Genomic DNA, 10,129 nt, shown 5'->3' with positions numbered 1-10,129 from the left:
CTCCCTGTCTCACCTGACTGATTATTACTCCAATAAACTAGAGCTCCTTGGACTGTGCTGACATGGTGTTAGCTGGTTCTAGACACTGACCGTGTCTCGACACACTCTCGTCCTGGCTGATGTGATAGTGTCCCATGATAACTTGCATCCACAGCTGGACAGCTGTTTAGGAGGAATTGACGATGACAAGCGCTGAATGTAATTATAAACTGGGTTGATATGAAAGACCACATTAACTTTTCACTTAGTGTTTGTGTTTGTAGACAGTGCTGCTAAAACACTCAAACACCAAAATGTTCAAACTCTTGTTCATGGTGTTGACACCCGCGCCGTATGCTTGTGCCATGGGGGGGGGGGGTGTTTATCATCTCCTTGGGTGCCCTGAAACACTGCCGACAACGTTCATAATTTGAAAACTGAATTATAAAAATGTAAGCCTGTTCAATGAACGGCACTCTGATAAGCAGATTGATAACTGATCACCTTTAATGTTTTAATTACATAACCATGTTTGGCTGTCCTCACCACAAAACATCCCAATTTAATAAAGGTTTATGAATAGCAGATAGCACCACTATAACTTTCTCATGTGACGTGTAATAAATTGGGATGTTTTGTGGTGAGGACAGCCAAACATGGTTATGTAATTAAAACATTAAAGGTGATCAGTTATCAATCTGCTTATCAGAGTGCCGTCATTGAACAGGCTTACATTTTATAATTCAGTTTTCAAATATGAACGTTGTCGGCAGTGTTCAGGGCACCAAGAGAGATGATAAACACCCCCCCCCACATGGCACAAGCATACGGCGCGGTGGTCAACCACCATGAACAAAGTTTGAACATTTTGGGTTTGAGTGTTTTAGCGCACTGTCTACAAACACAAACACTAGTGAAGTGTAAGTGTTCTTTCATATCAACCCAGTTTATAATTACATTCAGCGCTTGTCATCGTCCAATTCCTCCTAAACGAGCTGTCCAGCTGTGGATGCAAGTTATCATGGGACACTATCACATCAGCCAGGACGAGAGTGTGTCGAGACACGGTCATGTCTAGAACCAGCTAACACCATTCAGCACAGTCCAAGGAGCTCTAGTTTATTGGAGTAATATCAGTCATGAGACAGGGAACAGCCAATGGCTGCCTCCGGCTCGGCTCTGCCACTTCTCTTCTTCCCTCTCTCCCTCCCTTCTCTCTTTCTTTTTCTTGTGAGAGGTGAGAAATCCCCTGTTACAGCAGATTGTTGCATCTGTTGGTTGAGAAAAGTTTATATTTTGGTTTTTCATTTTCAGCGATAATGAAAAAATACTCTTTCACTAAGTGAGGATTATAGAGGAGTAGATTGGTTAAACAGATTACAACTCAAATTTGATGTTGTTACACGTCACATGAGAAGTTATAGTGGTGCTATCTGCTATTCATAAACCTTTATTAAAAAGCGGGGTGCTCCTGTGTGAGGACAGCTAACATGTGTTATGTAATTAAATATTAGGTGATAATTTAACAATCTCGCATCAGGGATGTGCTTGACACGCTAAAAGAGTGCCGTTTGAACATTTAGTGTTTGAGTATTTCAGCAGCACTGTACAAATGCTGTTGGATTTAGCATCGACCACGTCACGCTGGCATGGCTGGTGCTAATGGACCAGACCACAACACACGCGGCCACCTGTGCCGTTCACATGGATATTTAAAGGACTTTTGAAGAGATCAGTAGGTAATCAAATTTTTCTGTAAATTCACATTCTCTGTCTGAAGAACCCTAAAAGGATGTCCTCACTCACACTAAATGGTCTTTGTAAATTATAGAGAGTGGTCCAGACTTACTCCATCTGTAAATTAGAGAGCGTGGTCCAGACCTACTCCACTGTAAATTATGAGCGTGGTCCAGACCTATCTATCTTTAAATTATAGAGCGTGGTCCAGACCTACTCTATCTGTAAATTATAGAGCGTGGTCCAGACCTACCCATCTGTAAATTATAGAGCGTGGTCCAGAACCTACTCTATCTGTAATTATAGAGCGTGGTCCAACCTACTCCATCTGTAAATTATGAGAGTGTCCAGACCTACTCATCTGTAATATAGGTGGTCCAACCTGCTCTATCTTTAAATTATAGAGCGTGGTCCAGACCTACTCTATCTGTAAATTATAGAGCGTGGTCCAGACCTACTCATATCTGTAAATTATAGAGCGTGGTCCAGACCTACTCTATCTGTAAATTATAGAGCGTTGTCCAGACCTTACTTCCATCTGTAAATTATGAGCGTGGTCCACTGCTCTATCTTTAAATTATGAGCGTGGTCCAGACCTACTCTATCTGTAATTAAGAGCGTGGTCCAGACCACCTATCTTTAAATTAGATTAGATTAGATAGATTCAACTTTATTGTCATTACACATGTACAGGTACAAGGCAACGAAATGCAGTTTGGGTCTACAAAAGTGCATAGCAGTAAGTGCAGTAATACAATGTTCCGTAAGTGCAAAGACTGGATATGTAATGATAAATATAGAAAGAATACTTTATAAACAAAGTTTTACAGATGGGTTTGTCCTATGAATACAAAATATAGATAACAGGTATTGTGAGCAGATTTCAGCTAGGAATTTGGGGATATTACTATAATTGCAATTTTTTACAGATAGTGCAAACAGCATAATATACTAATGAATAAGGTAAGTTTGGGCAGAAAACTATCCGAATTAAAGTCGGTGGAAATATTGCATTTACAGTTAAGTACGGTAGTGCGGATGTAAATGTAAACAATTGGTACGTATATAATAAACAGTCAGCAGTGCAAATGAAATGTAGTAGTGCAAAGTAAGTAGTGCAAAAGATGCAGATGTAAACAGTCGTTACTATAGTAACAGTCAGCAGTGCAGATGAACATTATATATTGCAGATACACAAAATGGAGGCAGGTGTGAGGGAGGAGAGGCTGTCAGTATATGGGGGAGTGGGATCAATGAGGATTAGAGTTCAATAAGAGACAGCTCTGGGGAAAAAACTGTTCTTTAGTTCTGCTGGTCCTGGTCCAGACCCTGAAACGCCTGCCGGAGGGCAGAAGAGAAAACAGTCTGTGGCTGGGTAGAGGAGTCCTTCAGGATGCGCGAGCTCGTGCAGACAGCGTTTCCTCTGGATGTGCTCTGGCGGCGAGTGGAGTCCCGGTGATGCGCTGGGCGGTTTTCACCACCCGCTGCAGTGCCTTGCGCTCTGCAACAGAACACTCCCATACCACACTGTTGCACAGTTTGTCAGGATGCTTTCTATTGCACAGCGATAGAAGTTCACCAGATATGAGGAAAGCTGATTCTTCCTCAGTGTCCTCAGGAAGAAGAGGCGCTGGTGAGCCTTCTTGACCAGCCGGAGGTGTTGGTTGACCAGGACATTTCCGCCGAGATGTGGATCCCCAGAAACTTGAAACTGGAGACACGCTCAAACAGCCATTCCATCGATGTGGATGTGTCTGTGCGTGCCTCTTGGCTCCTTTCTGAAGTCCACGATGAGCTCCTGGTTTTGGTGGTGTTGGAGCTGGTTATTTTCAGTGCACCAGGGTGCCAGTGCTGGATCTCTTCCCTGTAGGCAGTCTCATCGTTGTTGCTGATGAGACCAATCACCGTAGTGTCGTCCGCCAACTTGATGATGGAATAGATTCGTACACAGCTTGCAGTCGGAGGTGAAGAGGGAGTAAGAACGGGCTCAGCCACAGCCCTTGGTACACCATGTGTTAGTGTGATGACGTGGACATTTGGACCTGATCGAACATTCGGGGGTCTGTTGGTAGAAAGTCCAAATCCAATTGCAACGTGGATGGTGTTTGATGCCCAGTCCCAAGTTTGGCTATTAACTTAGCCGTGATGACAGTGTTAATGCTGAGACTGGTCACAAACAGTATTCGTGCATAAGTGTTCTATTGTCCCGATTGTGTGGCACAGAGTGCAGGGCCATGGAAACCGCATCCTCTGTGCTCCTATTGCTACGGTAGGCGAACTGGTGTGAGTCCAATGTTGATGGTAGCGAGTCCTTAGGTGTGCCAGGACCACCGCTCAAAGCACTTCATTACGATGGTGTGAGTGCTCCAGGGCGTAGTCGTTAAGGCACTTCGGGCTGGAGTTTTTGGCACTGGCACAATGGACGTGCATTTAAAGCATGTTGGTACAGCAGCTTGGCAAGAGACAGGTTGAAGATGTCTGTAAAACTCCAGCGAGCTGGCTCCGCACTCCCTGAGTACGCGTCCAGGGATGTTATCCGGTCCAGCACTGCCTTGTGCTTGCTGATCCTGCTCAGTGCCCTTGCAGACATCTGTGGAGGAGAGGTGTGGGGGGGTGGTCAGCTGAGGTTTGAGCTTGGTGGCAGTTTCTCTGTGTTGTCTCTTTCAAAGCAGCATAAAAGTCATTACGCTCTTTCAAAGTTGACATCATTGGCTACGGGGGTGGAGTGAGTGGGTTTATAGTCACTGATGGCCTGATGCCCTGCCACATGCGTCGAGTCACGTTGGAGAAGTTCCCTCCCTCTATCTTCAGCTTGTAGCAGTGCTTGGCCTCTTTGATGCCCCTTTTCAGATTTGCCCTGGATGTGTCTATAGCCTGTGCGTCTCCTGATCTGAAGGCAGTATTGTGCGTGTCTTCAATAGGAGTCGCACTTTCGTCCTGTTCATCATGGCTTCTGATTTGGTGTATGTGGTTGATCTGCTCTGGGTTGTAACAGTTGTCTATGGTTGTTTTAATATAATCCAGTACAGAGGAGGTTAGCAGTCAATGTCCGTGTGAGAGCCACTGGTGGCTTGAGTAGCAACGTACTCCAGTCTCTTGGTGTAGAAACCTTTCCTGAAGTGATGAATCTGCTCCTGCAGGCCACACCTTAGGGTCTTCACTGATGGCTTCACGCGTTGTATGAGAGGTGCAATTTTGGGGGTGAGGAACCAGAAGGTGATCTGACTGTCCCAGGTGGGGAGGGGTGTCGCGACGTAGGCTCCAGCCATGTTTGGTGTAAACATGGTCTATAACGTTTTGTTTTCCTCGTGTTGTGACAAGAAACATGCTGGTGAAATTTTGGTAGCACTGACTTCAATTTGAATGATAAAAATCACCAGCGACAATAAACCAGCTTCCGGGTGAACGGTCTGTTGTTTACTAATGGCTGTGTGAGTTCTTTCATAGCAACTTGGCGTCAGCGTCCGGGGAATATAGGCTGCAGTGATAATCGTACAGTGAACTCCCGTGGTAATGAACGGTCTACAATTTAACCATGGAAACCCAAGTTAGCTGAACAATGTCTCCCAACAATAGCAGAGTTTGTGCACCAAGCTTTGTTATGTAAATGCCACAGACCACCACCACCTCTGGTCTTGCCGGAGCCATCTAGTGTTACATCCTCCGCCGGAATGTGTGAAGTCCCGCTAGCTCGAAAGCATTGTCCGGTATTCCGCTGTTTAAACCATGTTTTCCGTGAAGATTATGACATTACAGTTCAAAGTCCTTACTGTGTAATGCTGAGTCGGATCTCTCCTCCATTTGTTCATCAGCGACCGTACATTGGCAAGGAAAATGCTGGTAAAGAGAGCGCGGTGGTGTTAGCTTAGCTTAGCTCTTAGTCCTGCCGCGCTTCCCGCCGTTCCGTTTGTTTACATCTCGACGCCGCCTGCGAACTTCCCGCCCGGCCGGGCAGTGCGTAGCCTCGGTCTTCTGGCGATCTCAGAGAGTCGAAGATGTCCGTAAACCTGTCGGAAATTTGCGAACCAATGTCCAAAAGCTCCGGGTTGTACATGTAAAGGACAACTGTCTGCACGAACCAGACCCGAAATGAGGAAGAAAAATACCGCAAATTGCAGAACTGGAGAACCGCGAGCCTCGCGATGTACTCGCCCCCACTTGACCACCTTGAAATTATAGAGCGTGGTCCAGACCTACTCCATCTGTAAATTATAGAGCGTGGTCCAGACCTACTCAATCTTTATTATAGAGCGTGGTCCAACCTACTCCATCTGTAAATTATAGAGCGTTGGTCCAGACCTACTACTCTATCTTTAACAATTATGACGTGGTCCAGACCTACTCCATCGTAAATTATAGAGCGGTCCGACCTACTCCATCGTAATTATAGAGCGTGGGTCCAGACCTGCTCTATCGTAAATTATAGAGCGTGGTCCGCTACTCTACTCCATCTGTAAATTATAGAGCGTGGTCCAGACCTACTCTATCGTAATTTATAGAGCGTGGTCCAGACTTACTACTCCATCTGTAAATTATAGAGCTAGCGGTCCAGACCTACTCCATCTGTAAATTATAGAGCGTGGTCCAGACCTACTCTACTGTAAATTATAGAGCGTGTCCAGACCACTCCATCTGTAATTATATAAGCGTGGTCCAGACCTACTCCTATCTGTAAATTATAGAGCGTGGTCCAGACCTACTCATCTGTAAATTATAGAGCGGGCCAGACGCTACTCCATCTGTAAATATAGAGCGTGGGTCCAGACCCTACTCTTAAATATAGGCGTTGTCCAGACCTACTGCTCTGTAAATTATAGAGCCGTGGTCCAACTACTCTATCTTAAATTAAGTCGAGTCCAGACCTACTCCATCTGTAAATTATAGAGCGTGGTCCCGACCTACTCCTCTGAAGTGTCTCAGAGATAACCCGCCTTTATGATTTGATATCCTACATCAAACCATAATACCACCCACTCGATCCGGTTAAGTCCTTGCATCCTGGGGCCTTCCTTTGGAGGTTTTGGGTATGTCCATATCAATTTCAATTTTTATTATAATGTATTTTACTTATTTCCACTTTTACATACGATATGAGTTTCTACATACCCTATGAAATAGTATGATATACTGCAGAATACTGCGAAATAAAAGTAAAGTACAATCATTGTCTTTCCTCTAAAGGAACAAAGAGACTATGTAACATATGTACGTCTGCTTTGGCACGACAGAGGGAAAACAGGATGAGGACAATGAACAGATATATAAATAAATAACAAGTTGGAGGAAGAAAAACCAACCCAACAAGCAGCAGCCGTGCTGTGTCCGCTACGCCTTCCTCTCGCTCCGCTCTCTCCACACTCACACACATAATCACAGGCAGACTGTCCTTTGCATGAAGAGCCCAAATTATTATGGCTAAACACACGAGTATATGGATGATTAAAGTGTCTGGAAGAGAAGATGGATACATGATTATTACACTCCACAACAGCAAACTGAAATGTAAAATACTTGAAAGTTGCCTTTCGTCCTCTCTGAGTGTTTGAATGAAAAACTAGCATAGTAGTGGACAGTTGTCAGCCAGGTGCTGTGACTGTTTATATACCACCCACCTGTCACTTCTCTACACGTTATTCCGGCTTTGAATTCCGGTAGAATAGCTGAAACTGCCCTCAAGTACTGTGACTATATCTCAAACAAGTTCTAATAAAGGTAAGAGTAACTTCAAGAGCTTTCTTCCTGAAGTCCTTGGTGCATTCACCTCCCGCAGTTCTGGCACCTGGATTGGGTTTAGAGCTTCTCCTCGACACGCTGCTCTACTATTATTATCATTAATCATAGTTTTAGTGTCTTTATTGGTACTATATTGCCACTGTTATCATACTTACACTTTCTTCGACAACCAAACTGCACTTTTTCAGTGGCTTTTTTTTCCCCACATATGTATTCGTGGCATGGTGGCCTACAGGGGTTAAAGCCTTCTCCCCATAAACCAGCAAGTAGGAGCTGATCTGACCTTGGGTCCATTGCTAGTCCTGGGCTGGGCCTTTCTGTGGGTTCTCGAAGTGTTTATTGAAAGGATAATCCCTTGAGATGGATCAATCTCATTTTCAGGGGTCCCTTTAAAAGACGCATGTTCTTACAGACTTTCTTTGACATACTAGAACCCTTCATTTTTCTATTATTTTTAGAACATACTATACTATGACTTTTTAAATTCACTTTTTTAGGACATATTTAACTGTGCATGGTGCATGTGGCTTAGTGGTTAGCAAAGCAATTTTCTGCCTCTGAATCGTTTCGATTACCGTCTGGGTTGGCTTTTGAAAACATTACTGTACTTTTTTATTAGCAGAGTACACACTGAACGGGTTTGCATAACTGTTCTTTTGAAATGACAGAGTCTGACTCAGATTTCTGTTCACATGACAAGCAAGGAAACGTGGATTTCTGTGGACTTAGAGTATACCTGTTGGGACCTTTCCACCCCCTTCAATCCCCATGAGGTCCATGCCACAGAGAGAAATGGTTGTTTCTCCTTGTGTAATGAATAAAGTAATATTTTACCCATGTAAAACACTGGGACTATGTCGGGTTCAACCAGGTGGTATACAACCGGATAGAAAACCACCAGGGCCACTGAGAAGTCTTGGTGTATGTTATAACTTCTCCATACAATTTTCTAATGTTCTTTGCTAGGGTTTGAGATGAGGAGTTTTAGGGTAAGAAATTGGATGGAGAGAAAACACACCCCCTCCTGATGGAAGATGACCTTTGAAAAGCTGATTGCCAAAACGCCTTCTCTTCTACTTCTCCTGTCTTTCTCTCCTTCGTATTTGACTTCTTTGGTTTTCTGCACGTTTGATGTCCCCATCAACTTCCTTTTCTATTGTTTTTTTTTTTTTTTTTTTTTTGTCCTTGTCTCATCACAGAGCTGCGCCAAACTCACAGCTACCTGACATTTTGAATCACCGATCTGAAGAAGATGTAGGAGAAACTCCCACTACACAAAGCCTCCCTCTCCCATCTCTGTGTCCTACCTCCACCAAAGATCGAAACCCAACAAACCGCATTACCACAACGATCAACCATCTGGGATTCCAAACTCTGCATCTCCAAGAGAAGGCAACGCCCACGGCAGTCACCACGAGGGAAACATACTATCAAAAACGGTACCACAACTATTTTTTTTAAAACTTTTAACACATACACAACCGTGACTTTTTATTCTTTTTTTTTTTTCGACATACTGTACAATGACTTTGTTGCACTTTTTACAAATACTATGATTACAACTCTATGAATTTTTTAATCACTTGTTTCAAACCTAATATATTAACCTTTTTCATCACTTGGTTTCAACATACTAATCATGCCCTTTTGTCAACTTTTAAACTGTTATATTATGACATTTTTTTTATAACTATACTTTGACTTTGTATCTTTTTTTTTTTCTCGGACTTCTATACTATTAATTTTCTGGCCAGAGTTGGTAGACGCATGATGCTATCCCTCGCACGCGTGTGTTCCTCGTCGTATCTGAGTCGTTATCCTCCAACATTTCCTTGTCAACATAGATAACTCATGCATTCAAAACCTCTCTCTGTAAATGTTGATGAGTTTCAGCGGCCAAATGACATAATTGGTATTTCTTTAGTATAGTAGTTAAAAATTCATAGTAGAGAATGTTGAAAGTGATAAATAAGAGGTTAAAAAAAGTGACAAAAAAGCATATTCGAAAAAAGGTTTAAAGTGTGACAATATTGAATGTAGTGATAAAAAGTCATACTATATATGAGTATTTTGAAAAAGTATTAAAAGTCATAGTCTATCATGTCATAAAAGGGATAAGTCATGGTATCGTATGCCGATAAAACGAATATAAGTCAGAAAATTGTCATTATTTATTTTAGTAATTGAAAAAGTGAAATAAAATATTCATTCTAGTATGTTAACCATGTTAATTTGTGCTTTTTTGCGTTCTCTAAACCTTGGAATGCCTCTCTAAACACCAGAATCAACTTTTCCTTGAAAGTCAGACAGCAACGATGTGGCCGAGATCTTAAGGCGATGGACTGCTAATCCTTGTTCTCTGCAACGCGTGGGTTCGAATCCCATCCTCGTCGAGTGGGTTAGATACCCTCCCAACATTTAATAGTCATCACTAGAACGGACTATGTTCTCATGTCTCACTGCTCTCTTTGAACGGTCTCATTTCTTTCCTGTGGTACGTTAAAACACTCTATGTACAGTATGTAAGATCTAAAATACATAATATAGGATGTTGATAATGGATAAATAGTTTTGGCATCTCATAAATTCATAGTTTAGCATGTCATAAAAAGTGATGAAAACTCATCTTATAGCATGTCATAAAAAGGGATAAAAAGTCATAGATTTCATAACATAATAT

Source organism: Etheostoma spectabile, chromosome 22, assembly GCF_008692095.1.
Source record: "Etheostoma spectabile isolate EspeVRDwgs_2016 chromosome 22, UIUC_Espe_1.0, whole genome shotgun sequence".
Taxonomy (NCBI): Eukaryota; Metazoa; Chordata; class Actinopteri; order Perciformes; family Percidae; genus Etheostoma; species Etheostoma spectabile.
Note: the sequence above shows the minus strand (reverse complement) of the source record.